Source organism: Ambystoma mexicanum, chromosome 9 (genome assembly GCF_040938575.1).
Source record: "Ambystoma mexicanum isolate Mex_15411 chromosome 9, UKY_AmexF1_1, whole genome shotgun sequence".
Classification (NCBI taxonomy): domain Eukaryota; kingdom Metazoa; phylum Chordata; class Amphibia; order Caudata; family Ambystomatidae; genus Ambystoma; species Ambystoma mexicanum.
Genome location: NC_090931.1, coordinates 664079999 through 664107855, shown reverse-complemented (window position 1 = coordinate 664107855; position 27857 = coordinate 664079999). Strand labels below are relative to the sequence as shown.

General features: G+C 45.3%; 1 protein-coding gene across 5 annotated transcripts in view; it reads right to left on the bottom strand.

Annotated features, from left to right (window-relative positions):
• Nucleotides 1–26697, bottom strand: part of LOC138488473 (caspase-8-like) — a 596184-nt gene extending 569487 nt beyond the window's left edge. For 2 of the 5 annotated variants that reach the window (XM_069615458.1, XM_069615460.1), the window contains exons 1-2: nucleotides 26550–26693; nucleotides 22202–22312 (exon numbers count right to left, since the gene is read on the bottom strand). The gene's annotated coding sequence lies outside the window, so the exon portion shown is untranslated. Of the gene's footprint in view, nucleotides 1–22201; nucleotides 22313–26549 lie in introns of all 5 variants that reach the window. The other 3 variants (XM_069615457.1, XM_069615459.1, XM_069615461.1) reach the window with 2 other exon arrangements.
• Nucleotides 26698–27857: the final 1160 nt, after the last annotated feature.

Below are 27857 nucleotides of genomic sequence, written 5' to 3'. Positions count from 1 at the left end.
GGTTTAGAGCCGAGGGCAGTGCAAAGGTCAGGCTACTTGACAGAAACCAGAAGGCTTCTTGTGATCTTTATCTACATGGATGTAATTGCAAGCCACCTCTGAAACAGAATGTATTTCTCTGAAGCCTTTAAAAAAATAAAACTGCACACTGATAAAAGGAATGGTTTCTTTCCATTCAGCTTCAGAAGCACTGTGCATGTTTTTCTAGAATTTTAGGATTGTATAATTAATGAGATGGAAAACGAAGTTGCAATTGAGAATATTTTTTATTTTTTACAAGTTATGCTTTTTTCCAGTGAAAGCAAACCAGTATTGCACAATTGTATTTTTCAGAGTTCCGGTGCTGTGTGCATAATCATGCAGAGGCAGATCATTTTTAGCCTTCTAATTTAATTTACAGTCTTATTATAAAAACTGTGTAAAATGATGACTATGCACAGTCTAGTTTACATACATTCAACCTTGCAGTCAATGGGGTACATTACTATAAATGTCAGTGGCAGCAGAGTCTTTGCTCAAGGGTGAGTAATTGTCATTACACTGATCACAGGTGTTCTAGCCTCTCAAATCTTCAAGACTACAAATAAAACATCCAAGAATGTGTAAGCGTGGTTCAAAAACAAACAAATGAAAGTTACATTGGTAATTGAAATAGAAACTCAGCAAAGCCTGTACCTGTGATAATCCAGATAGGTATTTTACTTTAGGTAGCACTTCATAAATGGTTCGTCATACATCTAGGTACTGTGATCATTATACCTCAGCCGATACTCAGTTAACCAACCTCTGAAGGGTGTTCGCCAATAAGATAGCTCAGCCGGTTGAGCACTCGTTGCTGCAATCTCTGCGTGATCTGCGGGTTGCGGGTTCGAATCCCGGCAAGTCCAACTCAGCCTTTCATCCTTTCGAGGTCGATAAAGGAGTACCAACATTGGTTTGGTGGTAATTGTGATAAATATGTTCTATGTACAGGGCTTTGCCAAAAGAGCTATATAAATAATCATTTGACCACTAGATTAGATATAGAATTTAGCATGAAGTCCTTGTCTCTCTGCAGTGTTGTATCATAACATTGGCATACCGTTAGGTAGTAATAGCTCCAGGAAATTAGGACTTTAATTAAACATCAAAAGACAATTCTGCCATCGAATCTCAAAACACACAATGCAAATTCATGTATGCTTTACTATATAATTGGCTAGATTTTTGTGATTTCAACATTTAAATATATACAGGAGAGAGCAAATGGCCAGAAATAATGAAAGATGTATTCTGTCACAATGCAGAAAGCTGCCGCATAGTAATGATTTCCATACAATTTTTTCACACGTCGGCTGGATGTCGCATACATTTTACTCTCTTGCGAAGGAGAAAAGTCTTTTTTACTCTCTTAAAATCACATTTACTCTCAAAGTTTAAAAATAGAGAGTACAATACTCCCACCTCAAAATCTTATCTGCAGCACTGAGTGGTAGGAAATTAAATATATATTTGGTCATTAATTAAAAAAGGGGTAGAGGGGAGGTACACTGGTGTGAGGTAGTGGAATCGTGTGGCGGCCTGCCTGAGGCGGCTTACTGATATGGGACCCACAGAAGCTGTCCTCTGGCCTCACATTCCATGTGGGTGGTACCAGAGTTTAGGTGGGGGGGTCTATTGCGCCAGACACACCCTAAGGGTCCCTAAAACCAATCCAAAGAAGGGTGAGCCGACGTAGTAGGTCCCCAGTCAGTTGGTGCTCATGCCAGGGAAGTCCTAGGGACAGTAAAAGGTTTAAAGGATGTGTTTTTTTTAATAAATAAAGAGAGGTCACCGCAGGAATCCATATACAATTATCTCTGATGTCTGTGTCCCTTAGGGATCTAAGAACTCAGAGTGTAGCCCATCTCCTGTTATCAGCAATTTTATTTAGCAGGTGCAGCACCCCTCCCTATCCAGCGGGCTGGAGGGTGCGGTGGTGGTTTCCATGGGAATGGTCCCTGGTCTGGCGTGAGAGAGGTGGACACCCTTGCTTGGACCAAGGCCGGAAATCAAATGCTACACTTCCTTTGCAATAAAAAGTGCTTAGGAATGTGCCAGATACAAGTAATTAATGTTGAGAGGTGTGGACAAGAGGCGCTGCAAAGGGTAATGTCAATCAAGCTGGATATTTGGCCCATGCAATGTCTCCAGGTTTTCTCTCGGTCGAGTTTCTGTCCGTTATTCGTCCTTGAACAATCAGTCACATTCTCTTAGCACATTTTGGGACTGGTTGCCAGTTAGAACTTTTTGGGACTAGGTAAGCTGCCCATCAGTGTTTGATCCCTTTGGTGAGGAGAGTTCAAATTAGTCGTCTCCAAGTCCAGTCCTCAAGAACAAACTGCACTCCAAGATCTGGATATCCACACAACCCCGAATATCTGGCAACATTGGGGCTCCCCAGGACCAAAAAAAGGCTTGAATTTAGAAGGGACTTGTACTTTATCTTTAGAAAGACAAAGGGCTGACAACATCAGGAAATCCCTTCACATTTTAGCCTTGTTAGAGCAGAGGTCAGCCGCCCAGGTCCTGCCATCAGACGCCGAGATGGCAATCAACCAGGTTAACAGGCCGTTCATGGGAGTAGGCTGTGCCTTAAGTGAGGTGGTGAATTGGGGACGGCTGTCGTTACGGGCGTGGCATAAGTACAAGTTGTTAGGCCATGCTGCCCCCAACAAGAGCCCCCCCAGCCCTTGCATTCAAGGAGGTGTGGTTAAAGAAATGCCTGCAGTGGTCACTGACACTCCCAGACGACCCTTAAACAAATGGCTCCTTGAATGCAATGGGCAGCCTGCTGCATGATGTCTCTTTATTCAAAAACAGGAAGTGGGCTGGGTTGGCCAGCCTCTACTTTTGTTTCGGACTAAAGAGCTAACAAGCAGTGGAAGCCCTTTAACCAATCACGGTTAATTGTCTTCCTGCTGCATGTTAACTCTTTACTCAGAAACAAAAGGAGAGGCTGGCAAACCCAAACCCTCCTCCTGTTTCTGAATAAAGATCACAGCAAGTTTAGCCAAAGTGCTGTTCTGTTACCAGATGTCAGCATTTCAGAGTAGAAAAAAAAGAAAAGTCGATACCTTTTCTTTTTTCTAATCCGAAATGCTGACACCAGCAGCAAGCCATCTAACCGTGCAGCGCTCGGCTAAACGGTTGCCTGATAGGCCGGCGTGGCTAGCGCTAGTCAGGATGAGTCACAGCAGGGTCCCAGCTCGAGAACCCATCTCAGAGACTGCCGGGGCTTCGCCCCAGCTAGCCTCAGCCCACTTAAAGCCCTGGGAGTAGGAATGGACTATGTACATTTTCGGTTGGTCCTGGAAAATCTGGGTGGGGCACTCTGAAGTCAGTAGCCTAGGAAGTGGTTAACTGGGCTTCATCAGAAAAGTTCAGATGAGAGAAAGTGAGAGACACGAGGCAGGGATGCCCTTTGTCCCCTTTGTTGTTCACCCTGATAATAGAATAACTTGCAATATAGATTAGGATTAATGACGCCATTCATGGCTTCAAAACTATGCACAAAGGAATTTAAATGTGGCCTCTTCGTGGGTGATGTGTTAGCATACCTATCTGAACCGATAACTTTGATCTCAGCTCCTTTAGAAGAATTTGACGTTTTTGGACAATATTCAAGATTTAAAGTTAATTGTGAAAAGTTCCTACTATTACATCTATGGAATTAAATATGCATATTCTTACCTGCTTACAGGTAATGCCATTTGAAATTTGAAAAGACAACATAAAATACCTGGGGGTCTGCATTAACATATCTTTAAGAGATCGTTTGAAGCAAACGCCCCACCTTGATAGACAAGCATTTTAACCCAAATTTTAAGAGGTTTGTCCAAATGTGCCCATAACACGGATGGACTAAGCAGAACATACTCCCGAGGCTACTATTCTTATTTCAGATGCTGCCAATAATGGTCCAGGAAACACGTATATTTTTTTAGAGAATTGCTAGACTCTTGTACCTTTCTTTGGGGAGCGAAGGGGCTAAGGGTAGCATATGTGACATTGGGTCTCCCTTAAGAGGGAGAATTAGGAAATCGGATATTGCGCTTTACTATAGAGATGCAGAGATGAGAGTCTTGAATTAATGTGATATTTGAAAAAGGACCAGTGGTTATATATGGAGAGCCACATATTCTGACTAGTAACTAGGAGTGGCTTTGGGTTCCAAGGGAAAAGTTACAGAAAATGGGCCCGGAACCAAGGTTTTGGAAGTTCTGTGAAATTTGTGTAAAAGAGAAAGGATCCCGAATAACGTTTCAACATAGGCAGGACCATTTAGTTGTATTTTGGGCACACTCGATTAGGGATGACATCCCAACCCTCTGAGTTAACAAAAATGGCACACACACAAGAGGGCTGCAGACAGGTTAGCCCTGCAGGAAGGGAAAATTCGTCTCACAATTGGAAGGAAAATTAGGAGGGGACAGCCTGTCACCTTTTTTGTACCTGTGACTGAAAGGGGTCTTGACAGCTGCTAAACATGAAAAGAACATTATTAAGAATGTAATCCCCTTTGAAATGCTATAGGATGAACATAAAGGCTGCAAAGGTTGCAAACCTCGACTCCACATGACACTTGTTCTTTCCATAGGGATTGGTCAACATAATGGCAGGGTACAATGGGAGTGTGAGGCAGTGTGAGACTACTGTTCTACAGGATAGGCTGTCTGCTGGAAGAAGACAGTCTGCCTTCACTTTCTACACTGCTGTCTCATGTCTTCACCTTAAAGTCCTTGGATTAGCACAGAAAGCACACAGTCTGAGGCAGTGTGAGACTACAGTTCTGCACCTTTGACCGGGTGATACTTTATTTGCCGTCCCTGCAAGAAGAATCGTTTGTCTCATACCTCACAGCCCCACTGTTAACCTACACCACTTAGGTCCTAGAGTGGAACCCTGGTTGAGGAATGCCATCCTCCATCTACGGCCTGGAGCGGGAGTGGAAGTAGCCTTCAAGGTAAGACCTGTGTGATGTCCCCTGTCCGAGACACAGTGGTTGGGGAGGATCTCATGGTGGATGCTATGGTCAAGCCGGCCACGCAAGCTACTGCAAGAATATGTAGCAACCGGTTTCTAAGCTTAAGTATAAGGGCATGTCTAAGCCCCCTTCATTTTGTTCTCTACTTACGACTTCTAACTCTAGAACCAGGGCTTGTTTTGATATGGTGGTTGCTTCTGCCGCCGTGTCTGCCCCTCCAACCCCCCATCTTACCCAGCACTGCCGTGTCCACCCCATCTTACCCAGTCGTAAAATCATGGGATTCCAAACATATACCCCTCATCTTATCCCTCATCTCATCCCTGCGGGTCTTTTGGAGTCAAGAAGAGCCAACACTTGGTTTTATCTGCCTGGCCTGTCCAGTCAACTGTTGGGACAAACGCAGTGAAACCAGCAGTTTTTTTTTTTGGACAATCAGGACAAGGGGTCCCGAGCAAAAGCCCTCTTACAGTGTACATAGAATCAACACTTTTACCACATGTTGTCGCATTGACTCCAGCCACTCTGGCCGTGCCAGCTTCAGTAGCTTTGGGAGCAGCAGGTTTGGATGAATCTTTCCAGGTCTTACTGTCAGCCAGTAAGGGCCTGCTCGAGCAATCACTGATTTTGAAATGTTACCAATCCATGACGAAATGACCCCGAAACCCAAATGGGTGGCGCTGGGCGCCTCAGAACTGACAGCAACTATTGCTCTTTAGTGAACTCTTTCCAGTGCTGCAGCAACAACAGGCATTGTCCCATCGGCCGCATTGCAGTCTGGATCTTGCTACGATCATCCCCAGCTCTGGGGGCATCTGGTTTAAGGGCGTCACTGGCCAACTCTGGGTCCTGAATAACAAGCTTAATTTAGCCCTTTAGAAATAGTTGCCCCTTTTCCTTCATGCATCTCGAACGGTGGTCTGCTGGCTCCTGCCTCTATAGTATCTAAAAAAAAAAAATTAAAAAAAAAAAAAAAGGGCCTCGGGTCCCTTTACCAAAGGTCAGCCTTCGGTTGGATTCGATTATTTGATGAAGATCGGAGTACTTTTGCTCTGTCAGCTTTACACTTTGGCGAAAATTCCCCAGTTTCACCTGTGGTGAGGCTGCCAACAACGAAGGAGCGTGGTTCTGTCACTCTGGTCAATTCCATGGTATCTTTAATGTCTACCCTGCAAGTTAGCTTAAACTTGTCCCTTAAACCCCTAACTGATGCACAAGAAAGGGTAGGTGGTGTCCTAAGCGACCAGGAGCTTGCTCTTAACAAATTAAATGACGCATTTCTGTGCATTGAAGGATACATTAAAGGGGATGATAATGCATGCCCGTCTCAAAGGTGCTGTTCAGGACGTGCTTAGGGGGCGGTGCCCCGAGTGTCACCGTAGGTAACTCAGGCTGTGAAGCCTGTGACAACAACGGCACTAAATACTGCTCAGAAATAGCTGAGATCATAAAGGTTAAGGACACACACACATTCTTTGTTCTTTACAGTTGGTTGACCAAAGATTTTCTATTGACCAGGTGATTCCCCACATCATCACTTCCCCTTCAAGTGAAAGTGTATTGCAGGTGGCTGAGGAGCTGCTGGCTGAGGGGGAAGGAGATAGTGGATGCTGCTGTTGATGTAATTGTGGACAGGTTGCCCAAAGGAGGATAAAAAAAAGACAAAAAAAGCAAAAAAACTGAAAGATGGTAAGAAATCTAGGGGTTCTCGCACATTTCTGAGAAACCCTTTCCTTCCCCGGGCTCTTTCCCCCCACCCCACCCCACCCCAATCTGCTAAGGATGCTCTTCTGCTTGCCCATGGCTCTACTCAAACAAACGAAGTGGGGGTGGAGGGTGGAGCTAAGCAGCTCAATGGGCCAGAACAGTTTGAATTTGGTGTGACAGGGATGTAACATCAGCAACCTCACAGGAGGTTTTGGAATGTTCAGGGGTAAGGCAGGATGTGGCTGTGGGAATGGACAGCATGCTCCCTTGTGTTGTCCGTTGCTGCTCTGTCCCAACACCTCGGCTGGTGTAGACCCTGTGGCAGTATTCTCGTCACATGTGGGTTTAGGGACGAGGACAGCCACACCAAGGGCTATTAATGAAGAGGTGGGTGAAGTATCAGCATCATATGAATTGTCCTTGCCTAGCGGCCTAGCGACCTAGCTCGGGTTTGCTCCGGCCTGTGGCTCCAATCGTCCGTACATTGGAGGAGCGGAGATGCATGATCGGCTCTGCCAGTGTCCCAGCAGAATCAGTAGGTCGAGGGCCATGCCCATTGCTAAGCTGTCGGCCAACCAGCTATTGTTGGAAAAACTCATACTGGACCACGAGACTATGGTTCTCAACAGAGTCAATGTCCTCAGTTTATTGACGTTTTTCTTTACTCTCCCACATTAGTTCAGCTGACATTACCCATGGTAAGTTCTCGAATGTTTAACGACTGGGAACGGTTATACTCCACCTGTATTCACGTTTGATCTTAAACCAAATTATTGATGCATCCAATTATATCAGAGCATGGGGTTATGTTGTTAGTCCATTTGATTTCAAACCATTACTCCCAACTAAACTCCTGTTTCTACGGGTAGAAAGGGGGGGGGTCTAAATCTAGATACTTAACCCGCCTTACAAATGAAGAGTTTTTTTTGGTAACAATAGAAGGAGGTCTGGCTAATGTAAACGATAATACTGATTGGAGTTGGTTGGTGGCATCACGGGTCCCAAGGCCAAGTCTCCAGGGGTAGCGGCCTCAGAATCTGCCCAGTCAAGATTTTAAAGTGATATCTTGGAATACTAGGGGATTCGCCCATCTTTTTCAAGATTGTAGTGTAGACTTGGCAGGGGCTGACGTTTTTTGTTTACAGAAAACGTGGCTTCTGCAACCCCCAGCACTAGATGGGTACACACTTTTACTAAACCCTGCTTACAAGGGCGAGAAGGGTTGCCCGGCATCTTGTATACTTTGTGGAATAAGAACAGAGCTCTCTGTTGCCCCTACCCTTTTTACCCAACAAATGCGTTTATGCAGGACGTTTATTTGGAGTGTGACCCATGGGTCTATTTGGACCTTACCCATACTCCATTACTGAATCTTCACTGGAATTTGGCAGAAATCCCTCAAGAGCTGTTTGATGCCATAGAAGAGGTTTTGTTTGAAGGGCAAACCCATAGGAATTCCAATTCTAATTTTATCTGTGCCGATTTAAATGCTCTATGCATTCATTAGGTGACTAGTAACCATGAAGGGGACAGAGTCTGCTGATGTCAAAAGAGGGGCAGCAATTTTGTCCCTGATGGATGCATGGTGCCAATCCATCATTCATGATAACGTGCTGGGAGACGTCCCTCCACATCACGCCTGGGAAAGAGATTCTCAGAGAAAAGCACTGGATTACTTCTTTATCTCCGAATGGATATTTAGATCTGTTACGTCTTTCAATATTAAGCCTATAAATATGAGTGATCTTCTTACTCTTTATTTGAATTGGAGAGTACTGGCTAGGGGCTCTTAATCAGATGGCTTGCCGCTGGTTTTAGAGGTAAAGTGCAAGGGAAATCGCCTGGCGTGCAACGATTTTAATATCAGAACTTTTAAAAATATTCTGGTGACCTCAGTGAAAAAGATCTGTGGAACCGGTTAAGAGATGCATCCTATGTGGTACTGCTGAAGGCTGTTTTTAGTCGGATGCAGCCTTGTAGGAAAATCCTTGCAGTACATAAGCATGTCTATGATCCTGTGCTACAAGGGGAGAAAAAAAAAAGGCTTTACGTGGAGCCTTGTGTTATATCCCTTTAACGGATTTGCGTATACGAACTGATCCTGAAATTACAGGCACACCCAGTTATTGAAGGATTCCTAGAGAATGCTCCAGGTAATGATCTCTAAGGATACAATCTTTTTGGAGCTTACTTAATTCTGACTCGCAACCTAAGCTTCAGGTAAACCCTGTTTCTGAATCCAAGTGGGTGGGTCACTATAGTGAGATCTATGGGGGTTTGCTGTGAAGATGGATTCTCTCGAGAGCCTGTCTTTGACGAGCCTTGGTATTTGAAGATAGACCAGAAAGATATGATCGATTCTATTACTCGTAGCTCTGACTCCAGAGCGCCGGGACCGGATGGGCTGTCAGTGATGGTATTGAAAGGTAACCCGCCCTTTTGCCTGATTTTCTATAAAAGATCTTTACAAAGAGCATGGTGAGAAAATAAGTTACCTGCCTCATGACTGACCTCAATCCTGGACCTGGTTCGTAAAAAAGGCCCACGTGACAACTCAGCTAACTATCGCCCTATCGCACTGCAGGATGTGCCATGAAAAATGTTCGCCTCTATCCTGCTAGGTGATTTGCTTTCATACGCAAAAGGGGCTGGGTGGTTAGATGCTCAAACAGGTTTCATAAACGGAATGGGGACGAACAAAAATGGTTTTGTTTGGAGTCTCCTAAAATGTGAGGCCAGGATAAAGTCAAAACCTGTGTTTATTTCATTTATAGATTTTTCTGTGGCTTTTGACAGCATTGATCAGGGAGTTTTGTAGAGGACACTTTCTGTCTGGGGTTGCTCGAGGTTCTCCTGAGCATGATTATTGCCCTGCATACATACTAATACATCTGTGAGGGTACGACTGAACACCAATGGCGCGCTGTCAAGCATGATCAAAAGCAGTTGCAGCATTAAACAAGGCTGCGCGTTAGCTCCACTCCTTTTTAATCAATTTATTTCTGACATCTAAGGTGCTTTTAAAGAAATACATTGCTATGTCGATGGCCTTGTTCAGTTGGACTTTACTCCGATCGGCCTACAAAGACAATTTACAGGTCTGGCGGAGTACACGAGACATAACTGACGATTAGCGTCGACAAGTTTAAGGTCTTCCAATTTAGGGCTGGTAAAAAGAGACACTATAGCAAATATAGGTGGTTTTTGGAAAACTATTATAGAACAGGTGTCTAATTTTGTTTGCCTTGGATTTTACCTATTCAACGGTCAGAGAAACAATTAATCCTTTCCCCAACAAAAGGCCAATATTACTTCTTTGGCTGGTAAGGTTGCTTTTATCAACAGATTTGATTATTTTTCCATGGCCCCAGTGGTCGAGTTTCATAACAAGAAAGTACTCTGGTTATTGTATATGGGGCATACACTATTTTTTTACGCAATGACTAATTGTGGTAAACCCAAAGGGCGGTTTTGGAGAAGGGTCTTGTCACTGCCCCCTGGGGTCCCTGCAGCTGTGTTACGTTATGAGTAGGGCATTTTGTCCGTCGTGGCACGTGGCGTGGAAGCAACTTTTTCTTCTTCTTAAAATAATGTCAGGTGAAAATCCCACGCTATGGTAGGAATTGAAACGCGTTATGGAGAGCAAAATTTGTGTTTCACTAAATAAATGGATCGGAGATTGCAACAACATCATGGTGAAATACAATGTGGACTTGCCACTAATGCAGGCTACCTCCACCTTGCAAAAAAGAAAATCTGGGAGTGGGATTGGATTTTTACTATACAGGAACTCCTGTAGGTTTAAGTCATTTTCAGGAGTGCTCCTTGATGTTAGTTCATTGGGTGTTTTACCATCTTACATGCATAATTTTACCTGCTTCTGGCGAGAGACATGTTAGGGGCACATGAGGGAGTTGAGCAAAGGCTCAGAACTTGTAGGTTCTAGAAAACACTATTAAAACCATTGTACATGTGTTATCGGAGTGTGAGCTTTTAAATGATCGTCGTATTGTACATTTTGAACATCTTCTCTGATCTTAAAACTTCAGCTGCTACTTTTGTATGGCATCAAATTATGACATCTGAAAGCAATCGCTGGGGCTCAGCAGCTGAACGTTTTCATTTTGTTTTGTAAATTTATTTTATTAGCATTTGTCAAAGTTATAAAACCATAATAGAAGACGAAACAGTACCGGGTGCATGTCCCTTCCCAATTCAACTGACAAATCCCAAGTTTTTATTAACCCCTCTCTCCCCCCTCTCCCCTTCTTCCTCATATTTACAGTCTCAAGTTGAACAGACCTGGGTTCATATAGCACACCTCTATACAAGGCTCAGAACTGGTGGGCTAAATGGATACAATTTGTGTCCTCTACCACATGCTGCCCTTTTCTTCTGAATCCATATAATGCGAGGCCAGGTCTGGTTCCCCCTTTTCCCCCGACCTATACCTTTCCTGAGACTGAAATGTCATTGTGAAACTGCAGCCATTCAGTCTCCACTAAGGCGCTGCTTCCATGAATCGCTTCAGAAATCTTTTCCATAAGATAGCATTCCTGTACGAATGGGGGGAGCCTCCTTTTCCAATGCCTGGCTCGGCAGGCCCTTTGCCACTAGCAGCAGGAAGTGTACCAATGGTGGCGTCGTGTCCCAGTGCTCATCGCATTTCTCCAAGCCAAACAAGATGAGGAAAGGGTCCATTTTATATAATCCACCTCCTGAATGCCTAATCCAGCCAAGACCTCGGTCCAGTACACCTGTACCCTGGGGCACGCCCACTACATATGCCAGTAATCAACTCTGATTCTGCACCCATGCCAACTGTGGGGGTCTACTGTGGGGAAGATTTTGGAGAGTGATACAGAATCATATTGCCACCGGTGTAGTAGCTTTATTGCGTGTTATTTGTACTGGCAGGATATGGATGTTTTAAAAGCCCTTCTGCACAACCTTCCCCAGACATCGTCCCCAATATAGAGCCCAGGTCCCTCTCCCATCTTGCTCGGAGACCTCGGGTCACCCGTTTTCTGGATTCTAGTAAGGCTTTATATAGGAGGGAAATGAGGCCTCATGTGTGCGTGTTCGTCTAGGACCCTTTAAACTAGGGTTAGGTCCTTCGGAAGGTGTGGCCGCCATCTCTCTGACATGAATATCCCCTTTAACCTCAAGTAGAGGGGTACCGACAATTTACCAATACCCAGCGCCTCCTCCAGTTTCTGAAACGTATGAAAGTTCCCTTATGTAGACCCACTGTTTGTCTGTGTCTTCCCGTAAATGGGGAGCCACTGCCCTAAGTTGGGCTGCCCTGCGGTATATCTGCAGGTCTGGATGGCCCACCTCCCTTTTCTCCTTAGGGAGGGTCAGCTTCTCGTACCACACCCTGGGTTTCCTGCCCTGCCATATCAAGCTTGTAATCCGCCGCTTGGCTTCTTTCAGGAATTCCTCGGGGGCCTTGATTGGTAACATCTGAAACAGGTATAAAACCCTTGGGAGAACGTTCATTTTAATCACATTGAGCCTTCCCATCCACGATAGTAGGCACTTATCCCAAGCTTCCATTTCCAAAAATAAACTATTAAACAGGGGGGATGATTGGCACCGCCCAGGTCCATGTCTGGTCTGACAATATTGATCCCAAGATATTTCACCCCCTCTATCTGAATTCGGAGTCCCAGGGGTTGCAGTTCTGCCACATCCCTGGTTGGACCGAGGGAAAAGGGAAAAATCACAGATTTCCCAATGTTTATCTTGAACCCTGAGAACCTCCCAAACTCTTAGATTACCCTCATTGCTGCCGGGATAGATTGGGTTGGGCTTTCAAATGCAAAATGATGTCGTCCGCATACAGCCCCAGTTTAAATCTCTCTCTCCAACCCTGATGCCCTTCACGTGGGTGGAGCCCCTCAGATACTCTGCGAGTACCTCCATCGTTAAGGCGAACAGCAGGGGCGAAAGGGGGCATCCCTGCCTCGTCCCCCGCTGCAGCCTGAAGGTCCGGGACAGTCGCCCATTGACCGTGACCCTGGCGGAAGAGTGCTCATAGCGTGCCTGAATGGCCTGCTGAAGTCTTTTACTGGAGCCAAATATCTGGAGTACGCCCCTGAGGAATTCCCAGTCCACTCGATCAAATGTCTTTTCCACGTCAATAGCTACCAGGACCAGGTTTCCCTTCTCTGCCTTCGATTCCCTCATAAGATGTAGTGTTTTACGCATGGCGTCAGTTCCCTGCCTGACCAAGATGAAACCCACCTGGTCTGAGTGGATGAGTTTCAGCATAAGGCCCTCCATTCTCGTGGCTAGAATTCTTGTGAAAATGTTAGCATCTACGTTTAACAGGGAGATGGGTCTGTAGGACTTACAGTCCTCTGGATCCCTGTCCGCCTTGGGGATGACTGTAATCAATGCCTTCCCAAATGATGGGGGATCCCTTCCCGAGGCCATGATGTTTGAGAATAGGCCTGCCAAGAACCCAGAGAGCTGTCCCGCAAAGGTTTTATAGAAGCTTGGCGTAGATCCGTCCTCCGCTGGTGTATTCCCCCATTTCAAACCCGCTATCGCCTTCAACACCTCGTCCTATGTAATGGGCTCATCCAGGGCGGAGGACTTTGCAGACTGGAGCGTCGGAAGGGACACCCCCCCGGAGCATAGAAGGTTGCGAATTCTCCCGCCATTGCCTCAGCTCCCGAACACTCGTGGTCTCCCTCCCCGTGATCCTAGTTACCCATCCCTCCACTCTCTTGCCAAAAAGCTTTGTGCCAGCAGGGCATCTGCCTTGTCTCCCTTTTCATAGTATTTCTGTTTCAAATATTGGAGGCTAGACAGGACCCTTCCCATCTCAAACTCTTTCACCTCCTGGCATTTACCCCTCGCTGTACTTAAGTCAGTTTCCTTTTCCTCTTCCTCCTTCCCCTGCACCCCTTCCAGAAGGTGGATCTCTATCCGCAGGTTCCAAGACAGGAGGGCTCTAATTCTCTTTTTTGCCATGCCCTCCCTGATAAGGAGGCCCCTCCAAGTGGCTTTCGCTGCATCCCATAGCATCTCCTTCTCCACTTCCCCAGTGTCATTAAGTTCAAAGTAATCCCCAATGGCCTCTCCCATCTCTTCCTTGAAGACCGCATCTCCGAGGAGCAGGTCGTTACAATGCCATAGGGAGTCTCTGGCTTTCCGGATAGGGCTAGGTCCGTCCCCACCAGGTCGTGGTCTGACCAGCTAATTGGGCAATGTTCACAAGTACCCACCCTGTTGATGCACTGCTGTTCCAGAAAGATATAATCTATTCTGGTTCTGGAGCCGTGTACTGCTGAGTAAAACGTGTACCCCCTTGTCGCTGGGTGTGTGTCCCTCCAGACATCAACCAGCCCCATGTCTCACATATAGTCTATGAACCCACAGCTCGCCGTCCCACCCATACTCCCGGAAGTGACTGATCTACCGCTGTGGTCCATTTCCCTGTCGGCCCACATGTTAAAATCACCTCCCATAATAAGGAGACCCTCTACTCTGTCTAGTACCTCCCCCATAGCCTTCTTTAGGAATTGCATCTGGCCAACATTCGGGCAGTAAAGGGTTGCAAAGGTTATCCTGGTGTTGTTTAGGTTCCCTGAGACCACCAAGGCCCTTCCGTCTGTACGGTGCCATACCGTCGCTTTCGATATTCTGAGCCTCTTATGGATCAAAATCCCCACTCCTCCCTTCTTAACAGGTCCCGACACCCAAAAGACTTGTCCAATATGGCACCCGGGATGCGCCTCTCCTCCCCCGCCACTGTTCTAGTCTCCTGTACCAGAAGTACATCCAGGTCAGAGTTCATCTCTTTCCCCAACAGGGAACGTTTTGTGGGCAAGTTGAGGCCTTTCACGTTCAAGGAGCCCAACTTGAGGACCTCAACCCGGCCCATTAACTCAGGGCATGCCATCCAGAACTAGGTCTATGCTCTCCATACCCCTGGTGCTATGAGGCCTTGTTAATCTCCTGTGTAACCCAGATCAGTCTCTTGCTGTATTAACTTCCCCCCTCTACACCCCACCCTGCCCTCCCTCCCCCCTCCTCCGATGTTTGAGACGCTCACTGTAGGGTGAGCCACTATATTATAAGAAACGCTACTCCTTCGTTGTTTTCAGTAACACCTCGCCTCCCCCCGGTGGTGGTTCAACCTACTACGGTGCCTCCGCCTGTCGGTCTCTGGATTTTTAACTTTCATTCCTGGTTCCCATCCTCCTTGCGGGGAGTAAGAGGGTGTGTTCGGTTTCTTGAACTTCCTTTTCCCTTTCATCTTTTTCTTCATGGCCCCACACTGGACCGGGTTCTTTGCGCTTTTGATGTCCGACTCACCATGGAGTCCGGGTCCGGAGCCAAGGTGTGGGCCCCTCCGGTGTGACGTAGCTGTGGTCGTGCAGGGGCGGGGGCCTCTTTCCCAACCTCTGGGAGGCCAGTATAGGTCTCCTCTCGATGGGGGGCCCTCCCTCCTTGAGTCGGTTTGCCGTCACTGGGACTGTTCTGTCCCGCGTTGGCCTCTTGCTGTCTCTAGCTGCTATGAAAGGGGGGGGCAGAGCACCTTGGAGTAAGCCCAGGTTGCTGGTCTCCAGTCTCAAGCTGGTGGGTCTCCTGTGTCTCCTTTGCTACACTGATCACCTTGTGGTTGTGCCTCGGGAGCCCGGGGCACGCTCGCTCAGAGCCAGTGTCCTTTATCTCCTAGGGGGGGTTGTCCTGGCAATTCAGACTTCTTTTGTGTCACCTGCCTCTCTGACTGGAGGGGGGTCTCAGACGATGGCCCCGTTGTTGGTGTTGTCTTGGTCCCCCGGGTGCCAGCCTTCACAAGGACGCCTCGGTCTCTTAAGTTTGCGCGGCAAACCTCTCCTAGGCTCTTCCCACCCCAACTGGGCCTTCGATCCGGCCCTCTCTCCGCAAATCTGCCGTCTCCACTGCCCGGCTCTGGGATCTCCTCCCTGGTGGATGCTCTTCTTTTGTGTTGTCAGTGGGGGGAGCAGGTCCCAATCCCCCCTGACCGGGCCCCTGGCTTCGGCACTCCTCTAACCCGTTCCCCACCGTCCGGCCATTATGACCAGGCCTGTGTACCTTCCGGCTGTGTCTTGTTAGCTCCCAGCGGGGTGAGGCCTCTCTATCTCTTCCTGGGGTTCCCGCCTCCTTGTGGCTTCCCTTTTGTGGGTCCGTCTGCTGTGTGTGGGTCCCTTCTGTGTCGGGCTTCTGTCTGGTGGCCCCAGGGTCGTCCCCACACCCCCCCGGGACTCCTCACATTATCCAATCAACTGTGCTGCGGTGGGTTGTCCGGAGGGGTCGCAGTGTGGCCCGGAGCCCGGCCGCGCTCCCGGCAGCAACCGCCCAGGGAATTCAGGTGCCGGCTCCCTGGTGGTGTGTGGAATGGGAGCCCGGTCTCTTGTCTCTCTTCCTGCGCCTCTCCTGTGAGCGCCGCTCCGCAGGCGTTGCCGGTGTGCACAGTGGCAGGAGGTTGCCCGGCCCAGCCCTGGGCGCTGCTTGTCCTGGCGGCTCCGCTGCTACTACAAGGGCTCTCCCGCCTCCTCAGGAACCGCGCGACCTCCATCTTCCAAGGCCAGTCTGCCTCTGCGAGCGTGGGTTCCGCAGAGGTCGTGCTGTGCCGGGCCCCTTGGCTCACTTCTTATCTCCAGGTACTGGTACCGATGTCTAGTCCGGTGGGGTGGAGGGGGCACCATGTACTGCTCGGCTGCTGTCCCAGGGGTCAGATGTTCGACCCAGGGCACTCTCTCTCCGCCAGGGGGGCGGGATGATAAGCTCTGCAGGCCCAACGGCTTGGCGGTGAGCGCGATCCTCACGTGTCCATACTGGTACGCGCCCCCTAGTGGTCACTGTACATTTTCTGAAAGACTCGTTTACCTGTTTGCGGATTAATAGTGATAACTTAGGTCTCCTATCTATTTTATAACTTCATCCTTTAAATTAACTTTTGTAAACACTGAACTATAATGAATTACAATGTTTGGTTTTAATGTTTTGATACTATTTTTTTAATGTGGAAAATTATTTTAAGAATGTATTTCACAATAAATAATAAGCAATGGGAGTGTGACATTGGTAATGAGATTGGTTGTGGCAATTACTCTGCAATAAAGCCTGTAAGACATCCCTGGCACCCCAATATAAAACTACACAGAATCAAACTTGTACACTCATGTGCCAACGTGTTCCACTGACTTTATTTAAGATGCTATCAAAGATTCGCCTAATGTGTTGGAAGAATTGCAAGGATATTGGAACGTATTGGCAAAATGTGATGGTAATGTAAAAAGACAGGCATTTTGTAAAGGAGTGCTCTCTTGGGTTAGAGATCTAGAAAGAAAACAGAGGAAGCTGGACCCCATTTTAGTGTTGCTTGAACTTCTTTCCCACTTGCACTTACGCCTGCGCGCAGGACTCCATTTCTTATAACAAGCGATTTTGTCGCACTGCTTTAATGATGCCATTTAACAGAAGAATGAGAAAGCTAAAACGTGGGGAAATGCTTTCTCTTTCTATTAGAGGAACTGTTTCCTTTAACATGACACAAAATGCATGCTCAGCCTGTTTCAGCCAACCAAGTTTGTAATTACAATGCACAACTAAGGAGGACACTTATTTCAATATTGAAAAAATAAAACCACATTTAATTGACTAACTCAGTGGGTCTCATTACAAGTTTGCTGGTCCGGTAATAACGATGCCAGCAAGCTTGCCGGTACTGTTGTTACCGGACCGGCAAATTACGGGTTCTGCCCGCTGGCACCTTCCCGCCCACCAGGTCTGACCATGTTCACAAATGGTGCCGGTGCATCTGACCTCCCCATTCCCATTTAGCCCTATGGGGAGTAATGCATTCCGGCGCCTGGTAATGCGGAAATACAGGGTCCGCCAGGGTTGTAATAGCCCTGTATTTCCCCACTGCCAGGCGCCGGAAAAATGTGCAAGTTCGGCAGCAGCCTGCCGGTTTTACCAGCAAAGCTACCACCGAACTTGTAATGAGGCCCAGTGTCTACTTACTTTAGCTACTGTTAAAGTAGAATTGAATACTTCCTCCACATCCTTCCTGGTGCCTGAATGCACAAATTCTAATTCTATTAGTCAAGCGAGACAGACTAGTCCTTCTCTTAACTCCCATGCTTCTCTTAAAGGGGCCCTCCTCGATGCTTGCTGTATATATACCCTGTCAAGCTAGCAACATCCACAACTTTATAGTGGAACAGACCTTAGACTTCTTAGCAATTTCTGAAAATTGTTTCCGTGCTGCAATTCGATTATTCAGTTCTGTAGAACACCCACATTCCTTGAGGCACACGATTGACGAACGTGCTGGAGACAGCACTCAGACACGCATTGGAGCGGTGAATGAGAAGCAGCTACAGAACTGAATAATCGAATTGCAGCACGAAACGATAGTGTGTTATTCTTTACAACATGCATTTAACCTGATTCTGTTGTGAATCCTAACTATCACCTATCTAAACGCCCTGAGGACGGCCCAGAGAGGGCTGAAACACGTGTTGGCGTGTAGTGTTTGTGAATAAACCTCTAAAACTATCTGACGGAGACTATGCTTATGTATATAGCTTCTGGTTACCTGTCTGCATAAACAGAAATTGGATGTATATGTAACTATGCTAATAACACCTCCAACATACACGTGTAGGGAGAGCGCAACTTGTGAGACATTTTCTAATACACATAGTTACAAACTATGCCTGCAATGACAGCTAGACAGTTGCCTTAATGAGACCTTTCACTGTAACATTAAACAGAGGTTACTGATGAAGTCGGCTAACCTTTTTCATTTTGTTATAAACATTTTTTTTTAAAGTGTTCTATTCTGAAAAACCTTCCTGCTGCTGTAAAACGCACTTTGCCAAAAAATGTCCTGTTTCCTTCAAATCTCGTCAAAATATGCATTAAGTCTCATACATGTCAATAGAAATCTCAAGTCGGACCAGGATCTTAATGTTAGAGCAACACCTGTGCAACAGGGTGTCGGCTATAAAAATAAAACCTCCAATGCAAGTATGCTGCATATGGCTCCTAAGAGAAACCACATAATACATTGGGCCAGATGCCTTTTCCTAATGACAGTGTTTTGGTGACGTTTGATATATCCTTAGTGGGTTAATGCACCGATGTAGAGGTCTTAAATCTGTGAAATCTATGTATCTCAGGTTGGAACCATGGCAGGTATAACAACCATTCATCCTCCAGAGGTCCTTAAAATATGGTTTAATAACCCCTGCGATAGACTGCAGCTTGAGCCATGTAGCACCTGTAGCAAACATCTTGACATCTAGTATATTCGACTGCTGCACCATAAACCCATTTTTCAGCCTTAACCAAAAGCACTACCAGAGTTACTTTTAAACCTTTAACCTATTTCTTCACCTAAAAAGAGAAGTCATAGGGTGGGTAGATAGATATATATATATATAACAGATGTAGCAACAGAAACCATGTTTAGTGACAGTCATGGGTGTAGCAGCAGACATGAATAATGACTGTGTGAGGAAGCAGTAGAGGCAAAAAGGGAGGTTGACATAAGAGTAAATAAAAGGGAAATAAATATGAAGCTGCATTGCACAAGATCATAACAAAAAGATACAGTTGGTAACAGAGTGCAAGACAGAGCATTTTCCGGTGCATATCACAGGCAAGTACAACCATTTTTCAGGCATTGCAGAGTGAATAAAAAGAGCCATCCTATACCTATAAAGCTTTCTGTGTGAGAATCTTTTGATCTTCTGCAGAACTTTTTTTGCAACTCATATTATATGCGCACACTATCCTAAGAAAGCCTTCGAGACATTAATGGTTCCAGGGTAAGATGAATATCTCCTGGTCAGAGGGAAATCCTTGGCATGCAGGAGCTACTTTCAGCTGCTGCTTCTTGAATTTGAATTTTGATCCCCGTCTATTCATTGTTTACAGTAGAGTACATTGCACAAGACCTATGCAATGATGATAGTTCAAGGCCAGACACTTCATAACATGGCAGAGGTGTTCATGAGGTGATTGCTAGTTTTCTTGTGGAGAGTCATTCCACACTTGCAGTGCCTGAAGCGGGAAGAGTCCGGAGCATTTAATCTCCACCTCTAACGCAGAGCGTTCGCGGAGGCGTTGATGAGGGGATTGCAGTCTGGGCAGTCTCCTGCGAGTGAGGGCAGCGAGTGGAACTGTGGAGTTGCTGCTGAGTTGTCCCTGCAGTATGCGCAATCTGCACTGACCTGGAAGACCAAGACAGCACAAGGTAGGGCGCACAGGGCTGTGTTGAACTATTGCCATTGTTGCTGCTCCCATTAGGGAAAAAAAAGGAAAAAAAACAAAATTACTTGGGCCTACGTGTGCATTATCCTGACTGCATAATCAGCACTGTCTTACGAGAGTAATTGCAGGCTTTTGCCTTGGAGCTCTCGCGTGTAGCAGTATACTGTTAGAAGCAGCGTGCTCATGGGGAGTGTTAAGACTGTTCCATGTTCTCTGTGACTTTTGTGGCTTCTGTGGCTGACTGCTCAATGGAAATTATGATGAGATCACTATAAGTCTTGCGTGGGTGATACTATTTGTCTTCTTCCTACGGCCGCCTTATCCTGTGCCACTGTCAATGCTGCTAATGCCATGCTGCTGCCTCAGTCCCCAGGAATTATGTTCCTGGGGGAACCTGAGTGGCGCTCTTCTTTGGTTCACAATGCAGACGTAATTACATATGCGCAAGTTCTGGCATCAGAGTCTTTTCTAACAACTATTGACCTGTTGGCCAGCATGTCCGTACCACCTTTGAGCACAGAAAACATGATCTCCAAACAGGTACATGCTGTGCACTTTAATCTCTCTCAAACTGGAACCAACAACTATTGACCTGTTGGCCAGCATGTCCGTACCGCCTTTGAGCACAGAAAACATGATCTCCAAACAGGTACAGGCTGTGCACTTTAACCTCTCTCAAACTGGAACCAAAGACAGGTCCCCCATCCTTGATGAATCCTTTCTGCAGCTGTGCAATAACATGGAGGTCGCTAACCTCCTCCGTGAGGAACATACTCTCAAACCACGCAATCACTAAAGCCACTGATATATCTGATGCCATCCCAGGAAGGTTTCTTCAAAGAGAATTGTACTAATTTCAATCAAAGAGAATTGTACTAATTTCAATCAATTTACGCCAAAAAACATTGAGATGTGTAGACAATCCAACATTCTGCTGAGTGTTGATATGTTAGGTTGCGCATCTATTTCAGCTCTTCATCTTGTTTTGGAATCATTGCTTCGAGTACATGACAATATTTAGGACATTGAAACAATGAACGTGGCAAAATGTAATGCACTGGAGTCACATATTATCAAATTGAATAAATTGTCCAATAAAGACAGTCTTGCTCTACCAGTCTTTACGGCCAGTGAAGATATTCTGCCACTTGTTGGTGTGAACGTTGTCTTGCCGTCCATCCTGTCCCGTAATACACAAACACCCCCTCTGTCCTGGTTGAGCTAGCATCGACACTAAGTGCCTCACCTGTCCTCTTTGATTCCCCTGTGCCCGTACCACCAAATGCTCCGGAGATGATTGAGAGCATTCCAAGAGCTGAGGAGGAGGCTTGGAATACTCAAGAGGGTCATCCCAACAAACCACCCAACAGAAAAAATAATAAAAAGGAAAAGAAAAATATATGCCAGCTGCAAATAATCAACGATCCTCTTCAAAATGTCTACGCCAATTACCTGCTAATGATAGTATCATTGATTTGGGTCCACAGAATAATGTGGATAGAGAATCGAATGCTTTGGGGGTGGGACAAATCAAAGGAAAGTATTGGCAGAATTCACAAAGTCAATCATAAAGTAGTAAACACTGTGGAAATTGGCACTGATCCCAATGCTGTTGAGAAGCATGGATCATGCAGTGATTTGCTCGTACCCACCAATCCACCCAATCTCTGCAACCAGACAATTCTTAAATTCTCCAGGGGCCATCAAGCGAAAATGACATAATTCCTGCAACTACCAAACGACTCTAGTCAGGTGCGGAATGCTAGTATTCAAGTAAGCGGGCCTCAACTCGAGTGCCACCCTGCCGCTATGTTATCATCTAAGGCACAGAAAGGGGTCCATCAAACTCTTAACCATATGATTCACCTGAACCAAGGTGTTGGATATGAGGAATCTAACTTGGAACTGACCATGCAACAAATAGAACCACCAAACCTTACTTAAAAAATGATGGGATGGGAGAGTAACATCAAATATTGACCATACGAAGATGAATCGCACCAAGATATTGGGGATTTTCCAACAGATTCTTCCTTTGCGATCTCTACCTTTGGATGACTTGATTGCCTTACCTTTGACAAACAATAATCAAATGGTTTGCCTCTTTGATTATTAAATTGCTTCCACATTGTTTGGTACAAAGAAATCATTTGCTTTCCTTAGGATACTCCATTTCTGTGATTAAATCTAAAGAAGATGCAAAGGCTTTTTTGTCCTTACCTCTTCTGGCCAGTATTCCTAATCCTGTTGATACTACAATAGGTAATTCTGCGTTATGTTCCATGACCCCCTCATGTCAGTCATCAAGACTGGCCCTGGGTGGAGTTGGCTCTAAAAAAAAATTAAAAACAAAAAATAAAAAAAATAAAATAAAATCGCTGATGGGGCTCCAACAAGCACCAACTCAACCCTAACCCTCACCTAATTAAGGCTTTATCATGTAATGTACGTGTATGGGAGAACTTTTATAAGACCTTTTGTACCTCCGCTAGCTTGAAGGATGTAATATACTTATGTTGCAAGAGACTACACTGACCAGGTATTGTGATCTGCAGGGGTACCACACATTCTAGTTTGGCTGTTCATGCTGATCGGGGCAGGCCTTGTGGGGTGTCTGATCTTTGCAATCGACAAATCTCTCTGATTTAGATCAAAGTTTATCTACTGAGATCACTCCCTCTTGGCAGTTGCCATTTCAACTAGCTGCGCCAATGTCAAGCTACTTCTAGTCAACATATATTGGAACCATGCCAGACAGTCCATGACGTCTATACATTCAGTTCTCACTTCATTGTTTGAGGGTTGGCCTATTGATGGGCTTTCCCACTCGATTAAATTGGGTGGTGATTTTAGTTCTAATTTCAATGAGGTCAGTAAATTAAATCTGACCAATGGTGTGTCCTTTTATCCAAATATCAGCTGCATGAGGTGGAGTGATGGGACTCTTTTCTGACTAAATGGGAACGGTTTTTGCTCCTATCCACTCCTTGATGAGTTTCATATCAATACATGGCATGGACGTTCCTACTGTTCACAGATTGATTACATCTATGTCCACCATGGTTAAACTATCCTCTGGTCCATATCAATTAGTTGACTTTAAAGCTGGAAATCATCTGGCTTTGATTTTTTTCGGTTCATTTACCTCACAATGTACACGACTCTATCACCTACAGTCTTTATCTCCTTGGAGGGAGGAGGTAGGAGCCTTAGATGGGACAACAGGCTTTGCCACAAGTTCATGCTTTCTTTGTTTGAATTGACTGAGGGGGCGGGCTGGGTAAAGGCTTCTACCCCTACTCGTGCAAAAATGCTTTATGGTTTCACAGGATTGTTGGTGTTTCCATGAAACGTCTGATTGACACTCAAAAAGTACATTCCAAGAAAAATCGTACCCGTTATATCCTTGAATCACTAAATTCCTTGAAACAACTTGCTTCTAATGAATTGAGAGTTACTGATTTTCACAAAGTCAAAACATGAATTTGTCAACGGCATAGCAACGTGTCAGATCACAAAGAATTGAACTTTACATAATTATAATTGCTTATTTATAACGCTCTTAATACTCAGAGGTTTCTAAGCGCGGACCCGGGGATCGAACCTGTGTTGCTCTGCGTCATCTTGCTTCCAAGGCAAGCACGTCGCCCCTCAGCTATCCTCCTAAGATACATCATATAACTCATGCAAATACCGAACATTTCTGGGGCATCATCAATTAACACTGTAGGAGGAAACACCTTTGAGAAAGAATGTCCTATTGCCGAGGATAGGTGGATCAACTTCTACAGAGCTAAGTCCGTTCATGGTTGGTCAGTGCCCATGGGATATTGAAGACATGGGGCCTCATTACGAGTCACCCGGTCTGGAAATAACGGTGGCGGTAAACCCGCCGCCACCGTTGTTTCTGGACTCAGTGATCTTGAGTTCTGCAGGCGGGAGGGGTCATTCCCGCCAGGTCTGACCTGGCGGGTTTAACACCACCCGCCTGCAGGCAGATGTGGAAACACCGGCACCATCACAAGATGATGCCGGTGTTTCCGCTTCCCCATTGAGTCCTATGGAACTCAATGGGAATGGGGATTTACAGAATTCCGCCTCCGAAATTCCCAGGTCACCAGGGTCATAATGCCCCAGTAATTCCGGGAATCACAGAGGCGGAATGGGAATACGAGTCCGGCGGTAACCTGCCGGAATTTCAGGCACGGTTACCGCCAGACTCGTAATGAGGCCCATTGAATAGACGCAAAAAAACCTCTAGAGCCCCTGGCCCTGATGAGATTCCACCATGTGTTATCAAGGGAGCCTCCCATCTTTGGGGTCCTCACCTCAAGGGACTCTTTGATCATATTCTTTCCACTCACATAATTCCTCAGTCTTGGACTCAATCCATAGTTATTCCAGTATACAAAAAGTGTGATCCTAAACACCAGAAAAGTTTAGGCCAATCGCGCTCACAGATTCTAGCAGTAAGGTTCTCTCTGTTCTACTACTTAAGAGATCTCAACTTGGTTCTAGCTCAGTTCCCATATCTTGTCTAAGTTCCAAGTAGGTTTTAGGCAAAGTACGTGTACCGCACTTAATGCTACAGTTATGGCGCATTCTTTGCACAATGTGAAAAATCACGGCAGGGGGCCTGTCTACATGGCATCTCTGGACATGTCCACGGCCTTCGACTGTGCACTGCGTGAATTACTTTGGGCCAAATTGACTACATTTTGAGTTCCTCCAAAATTGGTTCAACTCATAGCCCTCCTACACAGAAACACCACGATTAGAATTTGCCTAACTAGAGATGGTAAACAAGGGTGCACTCTTGCCCCTACTCCTTTTAATCTCTACTTGAGTGACATTGAGTATTTGTGATGTAGGAATTACACCTATCCTGCTAGGTTTGGTACTCTCAGACTACACTGGCTTGCATTTGCAGATGATCTGTTCCTCTTTGATCGTTCTCCTATTGGCCCAGAACGCAAATTGGATATTTTTTAGCAATTTGCACTAAAACACCATTTTAAGGCCAACGGTTCAAAATCTAGGATCATTGTCTTTTCTAAGCAAAAGCAGCCTAAAACGATGACGTGGACCTTGGGAGGGGAACCGATTGAACAAGTATCTTCGGTTAGATACCTAGGTTAAAACCTCACCAATCCATCGTCTATTAGTATGTGGCAACACTCGTTGAGAGATAAGATCACACCTTTCGTTTCACATAAAACGGTTACTTCACAAAGTCTGCAGCTTCTCAATTGTTCCTGCTCTCCGCTATTACTTACTGAAAATCGAACCTGTGCTCCTTTACGGTTTGGATCTCTCGCTTTTGGATTTGGGGATTTTTTGAATAAGCTTCAGGCCCAACTTTGGAAAGAGGTGTTGTGTCTTGCTGTGTCTATTCCGATTTCGGTAATTCGGCATGAGTTGCACTTCACTTCAAGCCAGATACCAAAGGAGACAACTCTTTAGCTACTCAACATTTCTCAATCCACCTGATAACTCACTTTATGTGGAGTTAAATAGTCTCAGGAAGGAAAAACAGATCCCTTCTATTAATAACTATGTGGGAAAGATGTCAGAATTGATCAACACTATAGGGTTCAATGATGAAGAAATACTGAATCGCCAGGGGGGGGGGGGTGGACCAAATGAAACCTCTTTAGATATGACTCGTCATGTACCCTTGACTCTATTGAACTATTGAATCATATCGTTCATATATGGAATATGTCAAGTTTCTCAGAAAAAGGGAGCATTTTTCCATGTATTTGTTTCACTTCCCTTGTTCAAAAATGCATTCCATCTGCATGCTTTTCAAACTTAATCAACTTCCTACCAAGGAACAGACCATCCCACTGGGGAGGGCAATCTGAATCTTCTGCAACAACAGCAGATTGTCGGTTTTGCCTTGGCTAAGATTCCATTGAAACCCTGAAGCATTGGGTAACCTAATGTCCATATGAGGCATGCACTGAATCTGCAGTTTCAAAGGAATTATTTTGGTCCAGGCTCATGTGTGGGGGAAATGTTTCTATGATGCTCTCTTTATGTCAATTTGCATCTGATGACCTAGAGCATTTGGATTGTTGATATGTGTGAATCAGCTATACATCCAGAGATATTATTTGTATATTGTATGAATTACTTGCGAATTCAGTGTACATATTTTCTGTGTTATTATTTGAATAATGATTTTTTTAAATTTGGTTTCCTTCTTGTATTGTTTCATTCTTTTGTCTAAGGTTAATTTAAAACAAAATCACATTTTTTTTGTAACTACATAACGCGTTCTGCACTTCGCCATCCTGCTCTAACACCAGAAACGTTGCTGGGTGCGCCCGAATTGCCCAAACAAGTAACAAAAAAAATTATTCGTCAAAATGTTTTGCGCCAGCGCCACTCAAACTTTTCAGAAGAAAGACGCAGTGGCGTGGCAAACCCAGGCTGTTTTCTGCCGAGTTGTTCATTTGACGTACGGACTGTCCGCACAAGTCTACGTTGGAACCCCGCACGTTATTGCTTTCATTTTCTGACATGTCTTTGAAAACTAGATGTCTCGCATAGCGCCACTTACTTTGAGAAATCACGTATAAGGCAGCCTGATTCTCTACAACAATCGACGCCTTTCTCAGGTAGGAGGAAAGTGCTGGTTACATGTATGTAGTTCTCAAGAGGATGAAGCACAGGCTTCAGAACTCCTTGCACCGCGGGCTCCTATTCAGACTACACTTCCTGGATCACGTGACCGTTTACATGAACACTTTAGAGCTGAGGCGGGGCCTGCGCGAGGGCCCTGTCTCACCTCTAGAAACTTCGCGGGCAAATTTGAAATATTGCGATACGAATACCCAGACCCGTTGTCAAATGTATATAAAGTTTTTGAAAATGCACGGAGTCAGGGAGACTATTTCGTGACAGAGTTGGGCTAAACGTTCCTACGTGCGGTGAACCATTTCAACTTGCATATACAGACAGGAAGCCTGAAGTAAGTTAAAAACGTATATATTTGCCTTGTTAGCGTTTGTAATGCGATGAAGCAAAACGGGCTCCATTCATTGTATTCATTCCTATTTCCTAATTAATGTTTGCTTAATTAATGATGTTATTTATTGTGGATACCCCTGCAATCGCAATGAAACGATAGGTGTGGCAGCCAATTTCACCTCAAATCGCAGTTATTAGGCTGTCTGAGTGTATGGTTCATGGTTAAGACCATTGTAATTTTAGGATGTTTGATGCAGCCAAGGGTTATTAGTGTAGTGATTTCAGCATGCAAACCTTTTTTATCACCATTGTTTTTCAAATGTAAAGAGACCTGTGGTCATTGGTCTCCAAATGCTCTCTGATTTCATGAAAAGCAGCCAGGAACCCTCATTGGTTCGATTTGCCCTATTCTCCCTTCTCGTAGGGGTATTGCAAAAGAGTTCAATAGGAGTGTATTAGACTGTCATTCTTGGAATGATAACTTGGGAATGATTGAAGAGTGTATGCAATCTCCCCTCAACATTTCATTACAAGGGGTGACTGATGCTAGAAAGAACCAGGCCCCTAGTTGCTGTCCCGAACCAGACGGTGTCCCAGCTTATTTTTTCAGTGACTTAGTTGAAGTTTGTGCTCCCATGCTCTCCCTTATTTTTTTTAATTATTTTTTTATTTTTTTTTTTTTAATGCTATAACAATGACCAATAAGATACCAGCATCTTGGAAACAGGCAGTGGTTTATTTATTTTTATTTATTTTAATGTGATACAGTCTTTTAAACAAAAACTTTACACATAAATCCGGAAATAAATTCTTATTACAATAATGTAAAACAACAACTTAGAATAAAACAACCAATTATATAATGTGAACCTAAAAGAAGAAATATATTTAAAATATT